Below are 20282 nucleotides of genomic sequence, written 5' to 3'. Positions count from 1 at the left end.
TCTAAAGGAGGTGGTTGAGCACACCAAAAGATAATTTTATATTGTTTACTGGCTTAATAATTATTATTTTTTTTTTCGGATCATAGTATGTACTAGGTGTGGATCACCAGTTTAACTCACCGTTTGTTCATTTTTCGACAATGGGTGTCTAAATCTTTTTTTCCTGCGAACTTGATTGCTAGAAATTTGGCTATTCAAATGCTTATGTTTGTCATAATTGGTATAATCGAGTATTCAACTATCTCTATTTTTATGACTATGACACTAGCTATGGTATAGAAGTGGATTACGATGTGATGATTAGGCTATGAAAGTTAATAGTCTATAACTGTCTTGGACACTTTTCAGTATGGTAAAATGTGGTAAATGTGGTAGAATGTAAATACTTAGATGCTGGAGGAAGTAAATAAGGTATAAGGAGAGGAGGGGAAAAGGGGTGACACAGGTATTGGTAGGGGAGCTGACGGGGGGGGGCACGGTAATAGCATCTCAACATCACTGAGGACTTAGTCCTTAAGCCTCACAATGGGTGGTGGGGGTGGGGGGGTAGGGAGGGGAGGGATGGGGGGTGGGTGGACGGGAGCAAGGGGAGGGGAGGGGATGGGGGGGAAAAAATAAAAAGAGTATTTGTTTGCATTGCAGTAATGGTATTACAGTTTGAGTACATGCACATCCTGTTTTGGTCTGTTTTCTTTTTTTCTTTATTCTGATGGGGCAGGATAAACTGACTCTATCTACATGGAATGTATGCGGTCTTAATGATGGCAAAAAACGGGCTCTCTTTTCTAAAATTGTCCATCTGATGCGGGTAGACTTCCTTTGCATACAGGAAACTCATGTACCCTGGGGGAAGCGCGATCTCCTTAGGATGGCTGGCTACGAGCTCCTTATATGTTCTAAATAGTCCTCTATGATTAGAGGGGTGGCTATATTCATGAAGCGGGGTGTGGGATCTTGTAAAAGGACATTAGGGGATAAAATGGGTCGGTGGGCCATAGTCGAAGTCTTTATAGGGGGTAAACAATTAACGATTTGTAATGTGTATGGGTCGAATTTAGACGATCCAGAGGTGATGCAACAGTTAAATGTTGAATTGGCAGCTTGGCCTTCGCCCCTTTTATTATGCGGGGATATGAACATTAATACTCTAAGTAATTTTGATCTAACTAGTGACTTAAATTATGTGGGCAGAAAGCTAAAAGTATTTAAAGCACTTCAGACTCTTCTTCAGGAGCATGGTTTGGCTGATCTCTGGTTTCTTCACAATAAAGCCGAAGATGGGTTCACTTACCATTCTATCCCCCATAATAAAAACGTCAGATTAGACTATGTTTTTCTTACAGTACAGGTGGCAATTGGTTCTTCTATTTCTTGCTTTCCTCGGCTTATTTCAGACCATAACCCATTGATAGCAGAGTTTGATTGGCCTCGAATTAGGGGACCCCCTAGGGAGTGGACGTTTGAAAGGAAGCTGCTCCACGAAGATGAGTATCGGACCCACATTAAAAAGTGGATAGGTCAGTTTTTAAAAATAAATACTGGATCAGCATCGGATCAAGTGGTATGGGATACGTTGAAAGCAGGTATACGGGGGGGAAACTAAGAGCTTCACTTCGTACAGATGGAAGTATGAGCAAGAACAATTACGCAGGCGTGTTGAGGAGCTAAGAGAGGCAGAAATCGAATTGACTCTGAATATTAAGAATGGCTATGAAATTCAGCCGAGTCAACAAAAAGTATCTATCTTGAAAGCCCAACTATTGGAACCACTTGGAAAAGATCTTGCATCAAAGTACTTACAATATCGCACTGAGATGTTTGAGTTTGGGGAGAACTCTGGCAGGGTTTTAGCTAAGAGACTTCGCCAGCGTAGAATACAGAATCAGGTAGTGAAAATCCAAGATCAATATGGAATAATTCATGATACTCAGGAGGCAATTAATAGAGTTTTTTTGGATTTTTACTCTTCTTTGTATACGGAAGGCAGGGAGGATATCCCTAGATCGGATATTGATAGGGTCATGGAGGAGTATCTAATGGATGTGGAGACAATTAAAATCTCTCTAGAACAGGCTGAATTTTTGGGCTCTCCTATTCAAATGGAGGAATTGGAAATTGCCGTTAAATCTTTAGCTAATGGCAAGGCTTGTGGTCCAGATGTGGTTCCCCTGGAATTTTATAAATTCTTTTTAGACGAGATTAAGGTTTTTTTTCTTGGGGTTTTGAGGGCTGCACAGAGGGGCATAGTGCCAGAATCATGGCAAAATGCAACTATAGTTTTGTTCAGGAAAAAAGGGAAACCAGAGCTGCTGCCGTCATCATTTAGGCCGATATCATTAATTAATGGAGATTCGAAAGTTTATTCCAAAATTTTGGCTCGTCGACTAGCGCAAGTAATAACCCCACTGGTCTCTATATATCAGCACGGATTTATTCCAGGTAGGGACACAGCGGACCATGTTAGACGCTCCATCGCATTGCTAGACTGGGCACATGTCACGAAGTCTCCCCTTGGTTTGATCCTGTTGGACGCCGAGAAGGCGTTCGACAGGGTCTCCTGGGAGTTCTTATGGGCAGTTTTAAGATGGAAGGGCTTTCCAGATGGATTTATACAGGCAGTTTCTGCTATGTATCATTCCCCAAGGGCCCAGTTGCGTATTTCAGGGCAGCAGACTAGCTTTTTTCCTATTTCTAGGGGCACACGGCAGGGGTGTCCCTGCTCACCTCTGCTGTTTGCCCTATATATAGATCCGTTTCTTTCCAAAATTATGGGCAATCAGGCTATAGTTCCAATCAGGGCTGGCGGCACCTGCTATAATCTGTTAGCATATGCAGATGATATATTTGTGATAACATCTGATGTATCATCTGCATTTATGGCTTTGAAAGAATTATCTTATAAGTTTGGAGAAGTTTCGGGCTATAAGCTCAATGTCTCAAAAACGCAGGTGATTCAGACTTCCGACATGTCTTTATCTGATGCCCCAGTTGTATCTGAAGCTATGTACTTAGGGGTTCGGATAAGCTCGAGAGTTGACAGAATCACGGACCTAAATATTCTCCCAATGATAGAAGCAGTTAACACCAAACTTGAGAGACTAGATAATTTACATCTATCCCTATATGGACGCTGTAGTGTTCTTAAAATGATAGTCCTCCCGAAATTTTTATATTTGTTCAGAACTGTACCGTTAATATTTGCTCAAAATAGTTTAATTAAGGCAGAGAGGGTGTGCAACAGGTTCTTGTGGGGATATAGGCGATCGCGGCGTGCCGCTAAGTGGATGTATCTTCCCAGGGATAGGGGGGGTTGGGCGGTCCCCAGTCTTGTTATATATTATTGGGCAGCAATGTTGCAAACTATGGGAGTGCTGATTTCTGGTGATAAGGCGATTGTTCCAGTGGCTATCCAACCTACTATATATGAGCTAGGGCTTGGTGAAGCGGCCAAGGGTATTTTGCTGGAAGTTCTGGAGCCTAGCTATTATAAAAGGACACGGTTCAAAGTTTTGATTGCTGCATGCTTAATTTGGCGGAAAATTAGGAAAAACGTAGATATTCCAAATCTGAACCTCTACACCCCTTTTAAAAATAGTAGAGTGTTTCCTAGCATCTTTCAAGATCATGTAATGCTTAGGTGGCAAAGGAAGGATGTCTGTACTCTAGGGGATCTAGTCGAGGATGGGCAACTCTTAACATATAGCGACATTAGGAACAAATATAATATACCCCAGCGCGACTTTTTTAAATACCTACAAATACAAAGTTTTGTCCATAAACAATTGAAGACCTTACCAGCTATACTTAATAAGTTACCAATTATTGATATAATTAAGAAACGGAGTAGAATAGGGGTACTGTATCAATATATAGTATCAACTTTTCCCGACGATGTAGCAGCACAAAACGCTAAGTGGGAAATTAAGCTAGGGCAGACCGGTATTAATTTAGCTCCAGTAATTGAATTTGCGAGTAAGGTCATTATATCAGGTTCATTGAAGACGCAAAGTTATATGGCTATGTTAGATCTCTACTATACGCCAATGAAAATTGCAAAATGGGGAGCTAGAAAGGGTAATATTTGCGCTCGGTGTAATTCATTGACCGCGGACATAGTACATATGTTTTATGCTTGTCCAGTATTAGCAGGATTTTTTAATGATATCGAACATTTTATCAACTCAGAACTTAAGATAAACTGCTTACTGACTTCAGCATTAGTAATATTCGGGGTTGATATGGGCAATAGCTCAGCTGGTATTCATCATTCTTTTATTGAATCTGCTTTTTTGTTTATAGCTATGTCCCAGGCACGTCTATGTATTACATCTCAGTGGTTGTCTGCGGATGCTCCAACGTTTACACAATGGCGAGCAAGATTATTAGCCCTGCATAAGTTAGAATTCTCTGTATTTTCATGCAAAGGGAGAAGAAGCCGGCTACTAGCAACTAGGATTTGGGCCCCTGTGGTAGATTGGGCTGGCTAAAGAGGGGCATTGATTGCTTTGTATTTTTTAGTCACTGCTGTTGAAGTTGACCTTCACTTTGCCAACCGCTACATAAGCGCCTTCATTAGAATGTTTATAGGGATGTGTAATGTTACTTTCTTGCAAAGCTTTTTCTTTTTGGTTTTTTTCTTGGTTTAATATCAATTCTGCAATGTGTATTGTCATTTGTTTTTGTGCATCAATAAAAAAAATATATAATAAAAAAGGAATGTAGGTCTCTCAGACAACGCTAACAGCAAACCGGGTATCGCTGCCAGTGTAAACAAAAAACAGAGCACAACACAAACGAGAGGCCAGGAATAGCCCCCCAAACCTCATCCAGAGGAAAGCAAAGTCTGACAGATTCTCTCAATATATGATGTCCCTGAGGAGCCTATCAGAGAACTTAAGCCTTGCAAAAAGAGTTTGTTTTGAATCCTGAATGGGATGGTGGTGGCCAGGGAGATTCTCAAGATCCTGGACATCCTTCTTTACTTCAGCTCTGTTAGACCTGGCATCCTTGGCGTGGTTGCCCCCTATCTTTTTGCCTCTACCTCCTGTATTTTTTATGCTGTGCTGGATTTCGTTTTTGCTGGTTTAGATGCTTTGGACACTCTGCCACTGCTGGTCAGAGTGTAAGTGCTCCCTGTGTAAATTGTTATTGTGATTGGATATACATGATTGGCATATTTGTATCACCAAGAAGTCCCTAGTAAAGTGCACTGGGTGTGCCAGGGCTGGTGATGACAAATGCTACTAGTGGGCCTGCAGCACTGATTGTGCCACCCACATGAGTAGCCCTAAAATGGTGTCTTGGGCCTGCCACCGCAGTGCCTGTGTGCAGTCTGTTAACTGCCATGTCCTCCTGGTCAGTGACCAGGAGACCACTGACCAGGCCTAACCCTTACCTTTCTGTGCACATTGATCCCCCTATGGAAGGCCCAAGGTACCCCCTTGGGCAGGGTGCAGTGTATGTGAAAGGTAGAGCATGTACTTGTGCAGGTGACATGCTCTGGTAGTGAATTACAGCCATTTTCGTTTTTCACTGCTGCAAGGCTATCTTGCTCCAAAGGCTATCATGGCGGATGCTGGCTACAGTGACTACCAGCATATCTTCCCATAGGAACAAGATTGGACATAAAAGTCTGGTATCCCTGAACTCAGAATTTAATAACATCTTTTAGGAAAGGTTGTTTTTCAATTCTGTGTTTGAGAACTGCACTTTTAGAAAGTAGCTGTTCTCTTGTCTGATCTTTCTGTGCACCTTGGCCTGTTTGTGAATTGACTGTCTGGTTTGAGAGTGACAGGGGCTGGGTCAGCCCTAGGCTGAATGACTGCATTTGCAACTTGAGTGGTGGGAGGAGATAGCACCTGGGCCTGAATAGGGCTATGCCTGCCTTTCACAATACTGGCTCCACCTCCTGCTGGATGGCTGACGACCCTGCCCCTCACTCTGAAAGGAAAGGAGAAGCCAGGAAAACAAAGTGCTCAAGGAACACCCAGAACTGGTTCAGACCGGGCTCAGGGCCCACTTGCACAAAGAGAACAAAGACTTTAGGGGTATAAGTACAGGACCCCTGACAACAGAAAATTAGATCATCCTGGAATCAAGAAGGAACCACTGCCAAGGAGAAAGCTGAAACTGAAGAAGGAAGACTGTCCTGCTGTTGCTCTGCTGGACTGACCTGATGTTGCGTTGCTGCCAAGGAGAGGGGAAGGACTTTGCTTTGTGCTGTGTCCCCTTGTTTGAAGGAATCTCCAAGAGCCTGAGAAGAGCTGGCTCCCTGTTATGAAGTCCCAGGAACAAAAGGACTTCACCCCCAGCTTCCCTGAAATCTATTGAGAGAGTTCTGTCCTTCCTGGAGTGTGTGGCCCAGTTGTGGTGCCTCTGGAAGTTGTACCTGTGTTGGGAAGCTGGAAACCAAGCTTTTAAAGATGTTCTGCAAGTTTTGTCACATCGCTCGCTTGCGAAGCGCATCCCCGACAGTGCGAGGAAATTCCCGCCGCTACAAAGGCAGAGATCGTCGCAGCACCTGTTGCCACTGCCAGAGCCGTCGCATCCTTTGTTTGCGGGACGCACCAGACCGGTGCAGGAAGATTACCATTGCTGCGAGTGGCATCGCAGAGCCTGTCGTTGCTGGGTGAAATCGTCGCACCGCTTGCTTGCGGACCGCATCACGTCGCTGCGAGTGTCATCGCAGAAGCCATCGCATCAAGGAGCTGCAAGAGAGAGATCACCGCTGGTCCGCTCATCGTCGCCCCAGAGATCGTCGCAACTCCAAAGATCATCGCATCGTGCCTTTGCGAGAGAACACTTCCTACGGAACCTACGCACCGGAATCCATACAAGTCCGCCTTCCTCCCCATACAGACCAGATTCGCCGCAACACTCTGCAGCGGGGTTGTTGCATCGCCTACCCAGGGTCTCAGGAGCAATGTATCGCTTGTTTTCCAACGCACCAGCTTCTGCTTTTGAACTTTTTCGCTTTTAAAAGGTACTGTGAGCAAAACGTGACGCAACTGTGAACATTTCACGCAACTGTGTATTATTTTATCGCAACCTAAAGAACCCTTTTGCAACCATATTCTTGAACTGTGTATGTTGGATTTTTGTCGTTTTGGTCTTGTGTAGTTTAGATTAAATACCTTTATTTTTCTAAACTGTTGTGGAGTCAGTTTGTGGTGTTTTCACTGTGTTACTGTGAGTGTTGGTACAAATAATTTACACATTGCTTTTGGATAAGCCTGATTGCTTGTGCCAAGCTACCAAGGGGGTGAGCAGAAGTTATCTAAAGAGTGTTTCCTCCTTACCCCGACTAGAAGCAAGGGCCCCTATTTGGACAGTGGTACCTACCTCTGCCAACTAGAGACCCCAAGTTCTAACAAGCTCTTTCTGTGACAAGTAAATAAGATGACTTTCCTCTATTTCTCTCATTAAGACCCTAGGGTGGGGTACCTGGGTCTCCAAGATGTGTAGGAAGGTGGCAGACTTAGTTGCATGCCACCACTGATCTTCTCCATAAGTGGTGATTAACCAATGGCACTGGATCAAGTTTTTGTTGGTTGTTTTACCGGTTTAACATTCTTTACCCCATATAGTTATGTAGTTTTATAGTACTGAGAGGGGAGGTGGGTTAGAGTTTTTATATTTGTTGTCAGCAATATTTTTGTGGTTTCTTCCGAACTACAAATCTCTACCCAAGTGTGAGAAGTTGGCCTGGCATATGATGTCCACTATTTTAGTGGGCACCTTGCACCAGTCCAAATGACCCTTATTGATGGTAGGTTTAAAGTCAACCTTATAGAAAGCTATCCTAGTGGTACCTGTGGAGAGCAGCCTTCAGGCTAAGACTTAAGAGGCGAGTTAAGCAAGTTGTTTTACCAGTCTATAATCTCTTGAATGATCAAATGAAAGTACACCACACAAGGTATATAGCAAATATATATGTATTTATTCTAAACACAACCCCTCTGGACTCTTTATGAGGTCAGAGGTAAAAGTACAATACAAGGAACTTAATTAGCATACGATAAGTTGCACAGTATACGTTATGCCCTAGGGGTGTCACAAACAATATACTAAAATAGTGGTATAAGAACCACGTGAGGGTTAGAAAGCAGGCCTAGGGCCTGTAGAACCACTGGGGCAACCAGGGACCACCCAAGGTAGGTACACAGGAGACCCACGGGGAACGTGTGCAGTGTCTAAACACAGCTACGAATCACCATTGACTTTCTATGGAGAACAAACAAGTTACAATTTTAAAGAATAAGGGCACTTAGAGGTGAACTACTATGGAACCCTTTTAGATTAGGACACTTCGAGAGTCAAGACCCACGGAAGCACCGGAGTACTCGTATTACCTCACCCAGGGAAGCCGGGGGCATAGGTGTCTTTTGGTGTCGGGTTTCGTCATCGATTCCAATGGAGAGCTGCGAAGAAATGCTGCAGGCGACCAGAGGAAAAGTGTCCGGGTGGATCCAATGGTGGATCGGAGATGTGAAGAAACTGAAAGCAGAGGGGACAGACTCTGGGTCACTAGCCAGTGACCATGATTGCGACAGGAAGATGCCATCCGATGTTGGGTGTTTTCAGGTGAAAGAGGTGAAGCTTGACTTCAGCCAGAGGACCAGGAGGCGTCGACGACTACCAGAAGCTATGTTTGAGCTGTCCCACGAAGGATGTCGAGTGCTGCAGTGTCGGAATCCGGATTGGACCCAACAAGCCTTGGCAACAGCAACCCACGCAAGAAGACAAGATTGTTTCGGTTCAGACCAGCAAGGTCTGAGGGACTCCTCCTGTGGAGGGGAGTCGGAGCACGTCTGGAGCAACCAGGAAAACTCAAGAAACAAAGGATTGGCCTTCGTGGGGGCTCACTAGTCAACGGACTAGGAACTGCGAAGGAGCCTCGAGCTGGAGTGAAGAAAGGGGACTCACGGGTCACTCGTGGAGTGCTGGCCTCTGTACTTCGGTGCAAAAGGTGCCAATAATAATAAATAATCCACATTTGTAAAGCGCACAATCACCCGTAAGGGTCTCTAGGCGCTGGGGGCCGTCGGGAAGATTAAGCGAGCTATTGCCCAGAGTCACATGGTGCTGGGCTAACCTGCCGCCGGAGCCGGGGATCGAACCGTGATCCCCAGATTCCAGCGTCAGTCGCCCTGGCCGCGGCGCCACACCTCTCCCCTAAAAGGTGCTTGGGGCAGGGGCTTCAAATACCCGAATGCACAACTTCGGGATACCTCGGGAAGTATGTGCAGTTGCAAAAATGCAGGATGTCCAGGAGTTCCGGTCCCACGTCTCTCGTGTCAGCTACATATCTCAGCTCTGCTGGAAAGTCGTGTCAGCTTCAGAGAGGTCTCGAAGTCCGTGTCCTGTGTCGCAGATTCTTCGGGATCCGGTGGGAGTCTCGAAAATGCAGACCGGCAATGATGCTTCTTTGGTGCCTGTTTGAACAGGGAGGTCACTCCTTGACCACAAGGGAGATTCGTCAGTCTTTCAGTCGAAATGAAATGTCGAAGGTCCAGGATTTCTTCTTCAGAGTTTCGTCCAGGATAATCTAAAGTCCTAGGGACTGGTTTCCTATTCTTATAGTAAGTTTAGGGGTTGGACTAACTCTAGGGTCCCACCTATGGGAGGACCTGGGGAGGGGGTGGTTACACCCCTTCCCCTTTGTCCAGTTGTGCCCAGAGCTGGGGCAGAGTGCCCCAGCAACCGGTTTGAACGGGGACATGCATGGAGCACCTTGTGTGCCCCAGGCAGTGTCTGAAGAGCATTCACTGAATGCAACCCACCCTGCCCCAATACACTAAAGCCTGTCTGGGGAGGTGCCAGCACCCCCCTGGACAGAAAACCTATTGTCCAGGCCTCCCCTGCCGGAGTTTCGTCCAGCAGCAGGAGGGCAGACTCGTGTCTGTGGCAGCAGCATCCATTTTGTGATGCTGGGGCTCTGTTTAACTTTAACCGGGTATACCAGTGTGTACATGTCTTCTCCCTCTAGAAGGGTGGAATCTTACCCCCGCCGCCAGAACTGGCGGGGGGGTAGTATTCCAAAGTGTTTGACACCTTACACGACATGTTTTGATAAAGCCAAACCAAAGTTAGCATTAACCGCGAGGATTATAATGCACTTAAGAGTATATGGTATGGCTATACCATGGAACAGCTAAAAGGAGATATTTCCGAAAGCTGCAGAGGGGCTCAGCTCATGCTAGGGCACCCACTCACACAAAACCAAGCACTCTGCCTTCAGGATTGTCAAGGCCTGCCATAGGAGTGACTTATAGGTTAATATGTCTCTATATGTAAAGGCAGATATAGGTATACTTTATCTAAGTAAGGGGTGCTTACACCACCTTACCCAGGGAGCAAGTGCAGACCTGTGGTGCCATTTTGGAAGGCTTCCCAGGGGTGGCATAATACATGCTTCAGCCCCTGGTAGGCCTCTGGGGTACCTATGACATGGATACCCAAGGTACCATATACAAGGACTCACAAAGGTGACCCAGTAGCCAATATGGGATGTACCTAAAGTACATGGTATCAATTTAGAGACAGAACAGCTACGCTGTGGTCCTCATTAGCATGGCCACAGCAAGACTAAAGTCGAAAAACGAGTGAAACACAGCAAAAAGTGGGGGTAACCATAGGAAGCAGACCCTACTCTCCTACACCAAGGTGCTGAGATGAGTATGTCACTAGTGGGCCTTTCCGCAGCTTTACTTCTTATGACTGTACACTGGAATACTACCCATGGTTATGGGTTACACTCCCCAAACAAAAGGATTAAGAATTCGCACACCACTTGGGATGGAAGATAATATCATAGCTCTCAAAGAAACACAACATGTATTTGTAAAGCGCATGTTTAACTAAGGGTATCCTGGAACTGAATAAAAAATGTATTGTTACCCAACTCGATGGTACTCATTTTATCGACCTCAGAAGAGTGAAAGGCTGAGTTGACCCAGCGTGGTTTGAACCTGTGACCATGAGGCCGAACACATGTCACTACAGTGGAAGCATTAGTCCAATAAACCACCAGATGTGGCTAAACACAATACAAACTCTGTCTCGAACATAAAAATTACTTGGTAGCCTATCACTCTTCAGCACAAACAAACACAACTAAGCATCCCTTTTCTTTCAAGGACCCTACACTTCACTATTCTAGCTAGTAAAAGAATCAAAGAAGGTAGATTAATTATGTTTACCAGGTGGCTAGAAGACAGACAAATCACTATGGTAAAAACGTTAACTCAGGATATAGGCAAATACAGATCAGGAACCTCCGCCCCATACTCTGGTGCTTGTTTTAAGAACCTAAAACTAAAAGAGATATGTGTTTGCAGCACTGTGGTGGGAAAGATTGTAAAAAGCCTATTCCTTTCTGAGTACTGCATGGCAGCCATTAATAACAAAACACTAAAAAGCATCGAATAGAGGTTGAAGATCATGTCGGATCACCCCCCAATATCCTGGTCTCCACACTTAGGCATTGAATCCCCCTAGACTGCGGCGATTGATACTGCACCCAACCCTATTGAGAGATCTGGTATGATAAGAGCAACTATAAAATCCAGATAGATTAACACTTACGAACAACCTTATTCTTAGTATCTATATTAAGAAAATTCACATGGCTTGAAGAAACTTTCTCACTTAGAGAATTAAGAATAATGCTTCCTCTGCGAAAAATCTTCAAAATATTAAGAGAAATTTCTCATGAATGTGACTGAATTTGCCATTCCTTCCTCTTCCGAGCTATGGCAATTGTCTTCCAGGATAAGATCAAAAAGATCTATAACAACTTTGATACCTAACCTGTACTCTCTGTCTCAATTGCAAGACCAGCAACATTTCAGGATGTTAGAGTAGCTTTGGGATGTTTAGGAAATTACAAGCCGGGACATAGAATAACTTACCATGAAATCAATACACTCAGGATCTCCAGAGGATCTGTGTCTGCTCCCTAATATGTACTCCTCTCCTCTTCAGTGCTTATCTAGAAAAGAGTTTCAATCTTTCTCTCACCACATCTAAGGTTCAGTGAGTTTGCAAGCATACAAATGTGCTACATCTGCATGAAAACCCCTTGGTTGACCCCTTGAATAACTCCAATTATTGCCCAATTTCTCTTCTCTCTTTACTGGCCTAGATAATGGCAAAACTAATTAATCAACATTTATCCCTTTACCTGCAGGAAAACATTATTCCAGACTTTACAGAGTCAGATTTCAGGGTGGAGTACAGCATGGAAGCCACACTTAGCAGTCACCAAAGCGATCAGATTGAGTTTGGACGAGGGCAGACCTGCTGCCCTCATCCTCTTCAAACTTATAGCAGCCTTTGATACAGTCTCACGCCTAATAATTAGGACTTGAAAAATCATAAAATTATTACTAGGCCTGCCGGTCTAGTGACTTGAATAATCTACTCAACCTAAATATAATGTGCTTGACCTGTCAACTGGTCTCAAATTGGGTGATCCTAGGCAAATTTTTTTATTTTATAGTCGCCTTTTTCTTCACTGTCACACATGACAGCACCTTCAATTGCGAGTTCTGTATGCCTACTGTACAAAAGAAATGTGTCTGAATTAATAGAGTAAATCTTGGCTCCGTGTAAAAGAATCTAGCCCACATACAGAATACACATAACCTCTGACTTGCCTCTTAGTTAACTATTAGCATTGACATCAAGGCACTGCCGGGAATGTTTGTCAGTTCATGCTTAAAAACTCTCCCTTTTAATAAATCTGTTACTAAAACATGATGTGGTAGCGTACTGTCATTTACAGACAGCAAATTTTCCATTGAGATTACAACAATGTTTCTCGATACCATACAGTTTTAATGCTAAAACTTTATAAGCATTCAAATAATGAGTGGAAATTGGGGTTCAGCAAAACAAATAGCATCTGCACATCACTAAGTAAAGTGTTGCGATTTGTCTTGACCGCTTCATAATATTTGTTTCCATTACACAGTTACAAAAAAAATGTGTTTTCTTAACTTCTGAAACATATTTTGAAATATGTGTACTGTTCATTTACAAGTTATTTAAAAGCTGTGTTAGAAAGAACCCGGTCTTCCTACAGCCTTCCATTTCACAGTTGGCTGTACACACAATTGTTAGACAGTTCACTATACAAAATTCTCTAACTTTATAGTCAATTTCAATTCAATTCAATTCAATTCAGAAAGCTTTATTCGGGTCATTCAAAATAACCATAAAAGCATATACTTACATCATCAATAACCGTTCTCATCGTATTCATTTTTTGAAATGGTCATAAATAGTCATTAAAAAACGTATTTAATAAGGGGTAAATTTAAAACATCATGCTTTTCCTAGCTTCAATAGATTTAAGCAGAAACGTTGCAGTAAAGAAGCAAACATCTAATTCATTCATTGAGACAATCAACCTCATAGCAGCATCAGTGGTAAAAGCGCAGTATTTTAAAAATAACGGTTTTAAAAAGGCAATACGAAATGTTTTATACAATTCACAAACTAGGAGAAAGTGCAAGGTGCTCTGTTTGGTGTGGCCATCACACGGGCATGGGGAAGTTGGATATTCTTTGATCTTAGGGAATGCGACCAAATAGTTCGCAAGCCCAAATCTCACCCTGGTTAGGACATATCTATGGGATGCTCTGGTGACAAAACTCAAGTATGGTTGGAACCCAACAGCAACTGAGTAGCTAGAATAGTATTGACAGGTTTTGAGCTGTTCATTATCACTACTATTCACCATAGTTCTGTTAGATAAAAACAAGTTCTTAATTTCTAATTTTGTCAGTTCTGTTGTTCCCTCGGGGTCATCTTTAATATTTACTTGAAGAAGGTCATTAAAACATTGTGCAACATATTTCAGCCAGGGGATCTTATACCAGTTGTCCAGCCGGGGGCAATCTTGGATAATTACTCTATTAAAAGCTGTTTCTTCTATACTCCAGATTAGTCTCCAGGACATTAGGGGTCTAAGTGCTAGTTTATCTGACAAATAGCGGATACCTAGTTCCCTATGAATAAGCTCTGTTGATGCCGAACTAGGAAGGCTAAGCAAATTTTTTTTAACGTATTTTCAGTTATTTGTAATTGCATGTTGTAGCCGTGACCCCACACCCCCGCACCATATAGTAACTTTATAGTCAGGGAAAGAGAAGTAGATACCAACTTTGAGTAAAAAACTAGCAGGAAATTGTAGTAAGACAAAAGCTGACTGTAGGAGGGTGGATACCTGACCATGGTTACCCCAGATTTTTTGCCTAGTGTTTAGCTGGTTTTCGACTTAGTTGGCCGGGGATCCTGCTAATCAGGGTCCCAGGCTATCTGCTCTCTCTTTAAATGCAATCCATGTACCCTAGGTGCATCACCAATTTGGAACTGGACACCTTATCAGCCCCTGTACCATGCACTATAGGTTCATCCAAGGCCTACCGGGGGCTGCAGCATATCTTTTGCCACCCCTGGCTGGTACTTAAATCGACACAACTGGCTGATCACTCAGCTGGGGCAAGGTGGTGTAAATCACCCCTTGCTTAGATATAGTATACCTATATCTAAACCTATATCTCGACACATATATACCTATAAGTCACTCCTATGGCAGGCCTTAACAATCCTGGAGGCAGAGTGCTTGGTTTTATGTGAGATGGTGCTCTGGCATGAGCTGAGCCTGTCTGCAGAGGTCGAAACAATTTCCTTACTGCTATTCCAGGATATTGCCATACCATATACTCTTAAATGCATTATAATCCTCGCGGTTATTGCTAACTTTGGTTTGGCTTTATCAAAACATGTCGTGTTTGGTGTCATACACTTTGGAATACTACCCCCTCGCCAGGTCTGCCGACGGGGGTAGCATTCCACCCTTCTAGAGGGAGAAGACATGTTACTTTACCTAAAACGCGGTTAATCCTAACCAGAGCCTCAGCATCACAAAATGGATGCTGCTGCCCCGACACAAGTCTGACCTCCTGCTGCTGACCCAAACTTGGATGGGGAGGCCTGGACAAAGGGTTTCCTGTCACAGGGAGGTGCTACACCACCCCAGACAGGGGATAGTGGATTGGAGCAGGGAGGGTTGAAAGAAACTAGACACTGCCTGGGGCACACAAGGTGTCCCATGCAAAATCCAGTCAAACCGGTTCTGGGGCACTCCAGCCCCGGTCCTGGCGCGAAACTGGACAAAGGGAAAGGGGTGTAACCATCCCCTTCATGGGTCCCACCCATAGGAGGGACCCAGCAGGTAATCCAGCCCCTTGATTTGGAATAAAGGTAGGAGCTGTGCTGATGCACATCAGATTATCCTGACTGAAACTTTGAAACATAACTCTGGACCCTTTGACATCCCACTCGACGTGGAAGACTGAAGAATCTCCCTTGTGGTCAAGGAGTAACCACCCTGTGCAAACAGGCACCATCCAGCACCTCACCGTTTGCTTTGTTGCAGTTTCCGCCGGAACTCGAGCGACAGAGATCGACAAGACTCAGCTTTCCGGCCTTCCAACAGCCCGATCCACAGTCCCTGCAAAGCTGAGACCCGTGGAGGTGACCTGAAGCGTGGGGCCGGCCATCTTGGAAAAACAATGAAGCGCTGACCGTGCAGCTCCCGAGGCTCCCTCGAAGCTGTGCATTGGAGTTTGAGAAGCTCCAGCCCCGAGCAGCTTTTGCACCGAAGCTCCCCCCTCCACACTCACCGAGTGCTGCGTGGGGGCCTTTTGCATTTTCCTGCTCGACGCGTTGGTCCGGTCGCTTGCCCGTTGGCTAGTGGCCCCAGTACCGACGAACATTTGAATTTGCTCTGCTAGTCTGGTTGCTCCAGACTGGCCCTCGCTCCCCTGAAAAGGAGCACCCGCTCTGACCTTGCTGGTCCGAGTAAGAAGCGATCTTCGAATCCTGCGTGGGTTGCCCTTGCCAAGGATTCTTAACTCCGATCCGGAAGCCGACACCGCCGACAACGAGAGCCTTCGTGGGACAGCTCGTGATCCACTCCTGGACATCCTCGGTGCCCCTGAGTCCACGTGGCAGCGGAGACAAGCTTCACGACAACCACTTGATTGCGCCCGACATCGCCTGGTTCCTTCCTGGTCACTGGCTAGTGACCCAGACTCTGTCCCCTCTGCTTTCAGGTTCTCTACATCTTCGATCCACCCTTGGATCACACCGGACTCTTCTCTTCTGGCCACCTGCAGCATCTTCATCTCCAGGCTCCATAGATCTACACGACGAAACCCGACACGCTTTTGCACCTGTGCACCCGCTTCCTGTGGGTGAGGTAACTCTTGAACGCCGGTGCTCCTGTAGTGGTTTACACCTCTAGTGTCTAAGTCTAAAGTTTTGTCCTTCTAGTCCAGTCGGAAGACCCTTAAAACTGTAACTCGATAACTTTTACGCACCATTGACTTTGCATTGGTGCATGCGTGTGCTTTAAGCGCTGCACCCAAATCCCGCGGGCTACTCCCGTCCTAACTGCTGTTAGTCCAGTGTAGTCCCAGCGATTCCCAAGGCCCTAGGCCTGACCACTGATCGAATAGTGATACTTATACCACTTTTCTGATATATGGTTTGAGTGGCCACCGGCCCTATCGATAATTGTGCAACTTTCATATGTTATATTGTGCTTTTGTTTAAACGCTTGTGCTTCTATACTCATAAAGAGCACAGGGGATTATTCTGAGAATAAATACATATATTTTTATAATATATAACGTGTGTGGTGTCCTTTCATTTGATATTACAGGATTGCATATGGTAAAACAGCTGGCTTCACATGCCCTCTTGAGTTAAGCCTTTAGGCTGCTTAGTCCATGCTACCCCTAGGATAGCTTGTCTTTTAAGGTGGACTTACAACCAACCCCATAAGGGATTGTTTGGACTGATACAAGGTGCCCACAGATTTGTGGACATCATATATCAAGCCAACTTCTCACACTGACATTTGACCTGTCTCTGCACACAGATCAAATGTGACTAGACAATAAGATTTAAAGGCATTTTTATTGCTCATTCACTTTCTGAATAAACAGAATCCCTGTGCTTTGTCAACTGGGCAGAACGGGCCAGTAGGCCATAAAAATAGATCACCTGGATAAAATCTAACTCGTTATAGCAGATCGATTTTTCGAGGCCTGATTATGATCAGAAGACTGCCGGAGATAGGATTTTTTTCCAATCCCTGGCCTGGTGCAATTATTTTTATCAGAAAGAATAGAGAACAAATATCTCCCAATTTTTAAATCCAAATCGGTCACTATGCCATGATGAGTGCCACAGGGATTCCCCTCTTGGCCCCGCATTCTTTAACATCTCTTGGCCCCGCATTCTTGAACATATATATGACTCCACTGGCCGCCATTGTTCGAGATTACAGATTTGAAGTTATATCATACACAGACGAAAACTCTGGGTCCACCAGAACAAAATGTTGCAAGTGTATAGATCTGTGGCATTTTGGAGGAGACAGAACTGTCTGAAATTATATTGCGATAACACCAAGATTATACGGTTTGATAGAGTCCCCACTATCTGGGAGGATGAATGGAGGCTATCTGAGCTTTACACTGCCCTCTCCCTTTCCCGGCATTTCACTGTATGACCATAACATACGGTTGGCCAAAATAGGCCTCAACAAATTAATTAATTTTTATCTTTACCTTATGGGAAGAGTGAGTACGTTTGCCACACCAGTGTTTTTGCACTGCTTCAGAGTAGGTGTGTATTTTCAGATCTGAAAACCCTAGGTATCTGTCTGCAGCATTTGCTCACTACATGGTACTACTGCATGCCCTGGAAGGCCCAGTTTGATGATGCAGACAGTGATGTCATCTGTGCGGTGATTTTCTGCTACCAGAATGGCCGAGAACTGCTAGAGTGCCTGTGGTGAATCAACCTTATTGGACGGAGGCCCTACAAAAAATGTTTATGTGCTTGTAGTATGACGACTGTCTTGTTTTCAGTACGTTCATTATGAGGCTGAAAAAAAAGTGAATCCGATAAAAAAAAAATAGTTTGTACGGCAGTGAAAATAAGGGGGGGGGGGGGGAAATCCCCTTTGTAAACTGCTCAGAGCAGTACTTTTTCATTCTATTGCTGAAATATGTTTACCTCCCTTCGTTGTGTAGCGTTCACTTGCTAGCTCTAGTCCTACCTTTGGGGTCCTGAATCACTTGCACTTGAAATTACCATTCCTTTGCCCGAAAACCTAATTCGGGCCCCCTGAAATTGTGGGCCCTCAGCAACAGCTACCGTGAGCCCCAGATGGGGGAGGTCACTTGAGAGGTCTGCGTTTGGTAAAGACCGTCCAATTTCCAAGAATAAAAGTCAGCTTTTGTGGGTAAAACAAGGTTGACACTAGTTAAAGGAGGAGGATTCCAAATATGTAACGTGTCAAACCAGATTATTTCCAATGCAAAGTGTTTGGGAGCATATAAACGATTGTTGCTTTAAAAGGCAGCTCATGCGGAATGGTTGACAGTATGGATTATTATGACCTTGTTTTAAAAACGCCACCCACCTGTACTCTATATGCAGACCCACACAGCTCCAGGGATTACGGCAAGGGTTTCACCGGCTGCCCCCGTAAAAGCCGAGGACGCTGGCTTTGGACCTCGACAGATCAGGAAAGGCCTTCCGAATTCTGGGACTGAACCAATAGACATAAAAAACAGACAACGACAAAAAGAGACTCGGAAATAGAAACAGGGTGGCCAATGGAATGCGAGTCAAACACACAATAGGTTGTAAAGTTGAACTATCAAGATTTATCAGAAGTCCTCTCTTAAAGGAGGGTCACAGTAAGCGGACCGACTGAAATGCTTCAGCCTGGAGCGGGGACAAAACTCCCGAAGCGAGCGAAAACTGGAGCGTGCCTTAAAAAAGACAGCGTTTAAAGTGATGACGTGAGCAATTGCGCAAAACACTTTTAATTAACACATTAAATGGAGAAATCTACTTTTTTGGTATTAATGTAGGTTTGCACTTGAAAGGGAAATCAAGATTGATATTCTTGATATGAAATTGATTTGGCTATGTGGAGAATATTGCCATCAAAACAAGCATTTGCAATGCAATAGGTCTCGCATTAGGAAAGTGTAATGAGCTATTGGTATTGTAAATGACATTTTTTTTTAATATGTGTTGGCTTTTAAAATATATAAATTAATAGCATTGTTATTCACAAAGCCAATAGTTTATACTTTCGTAATACGAGTCCTATTGGCTATGGCAATGCTTGTTGGTAGCAAGCAAGGACAGTGCTGTTGTGGTGCTGACTGATGATGTGGTTGGGCTGAGTGATGTGGTGGTGTCCCCGAGTGAAATGGTGGTGTCCCCGAGTGATGTGGTGGTGTATTATAGTGATGTGATGGTGTCCCAGAGTGATGTGGTGGTGTTCCCATGGTGGTGTGCCCAAATAATTTGGTGGTGTCCCCGAGGGACGTGGTGGTGTCCCCAGAGTGATGAGGTGGTGTCCCCGAGTGATGTTCCTGATTGTTGGAGGGTAGAGTTGGAGTTGGAGGGTGGAGTTGGAGGGTGGAGTGTGGAGTTGTAGGGTGGATTTGGAGTTGGAGGGTGGAGGGTGGATTTGGAGGTGGAGGGTGGATTTGGAGTTGGAGGGTGGAGTTGGAGTTGGAGTTGGAGGGTGGAGTTGGAGGGTGGAGTTGGAGTTGGAGGGCGGGGTTGGAGTTGGAGGGTGGAGTTGGAGGGTGGAGTTGGTGTTGTAGGGTGGAGTTGGAGTTGGAGGATGGAGTTGGAGTTGGAGGGTGGGGTTGGAGTTGGAGGGTGGGGTTGGAGTTGGATGGAGTTGGAGGGTGGAATTGGAGTTGGAGGGTGGAGTTGGACTTGGAGGGTGGAGTTGGAGGGTGGAGTTGGAGGGTGGAGGGTGGAGTTGGAGGGTGGAGTTGCAGTTGGAGGCTGGAGTTGGAGGGTGGAGTTGGAGGGTGGAGTTGGAGTTGGAGGGTGGAGTTGGGGTTGGAGGGTGGAGGGTGGAGTTGGAGTTGGAGGGTGGATTCGGAGGGTGTTTTGGAGGGTGGAGTTGGAGGGCGTATTTGGAGTTGGAGTTGGAGGGTGGATTCGGAGGGTGGATTTGAAGGGTGGAGTTGAAGGGTGGAGTTGGAGGGTGGAGTTGGAGTTGGAGGGTGGAGTTGGAGTTGGAGGGTGGATTTGGAGTTGGAGGCTGGAGGGTGGATTTGGAGGGTGGATTTGGAGTTGGAGTTGAAGGGTGGATTTGGTGGGTGGAGTTGGAGGGTGGAGTTGGAGGGTGGAGTTGGAGTTGGAGTTGGAGGGTG

The 20282-nt window shown here is 45.0% G+C and overlaps 1 protein-coding gene across 3 annotated transcripts in view; it reads right to left on the bottom strand.

Annotated features, from left to right (window-relative positions):
• The window catches only part of PNLDC1 (PARN like ribonuclease domain containing exonuclease 1), a 458177-nt gene extending 439506 nt beyond the window's left edge, over positions 1 to 18671 (bottom strand). For 2 of the 3 annotated variants that reach the window (XR_013598671.1, XM_078653121.1), the window contains exon 1: positions 18512 to 18670. The gene's annotated coding sequence lies outside the window, so the exon portion shown is untranslated. Of the gene's footprint in view, positions 1 to 18511 lie in introns of all 3 variants that reach the window. The other variant, XM_078653131.1, reaches the window with a different exon arrangement.
• Between the last annotated feature and the right edge of the window lie 1611 nt (positions 18672 to 20282).

Source organism: Lissotriton helveticus, chromosome 1_1 (genome assembly GCF_964261635.1).
Source record: "Lissotriton helveticus chromosome 1_1, aLisHel1.1, whole genome shotgun sequence".
NCBI lineage: Eukaryota > Metazoa > Chordata > Amphibia > Caudata > Salamandridae > Lissotriton > Lissotriton helveticus.
The sequence above is the reverse complement of the archived record's forward strand: the minus strand, read 5'-3'. Positions and strand labels throughout refer to the sequence as shown.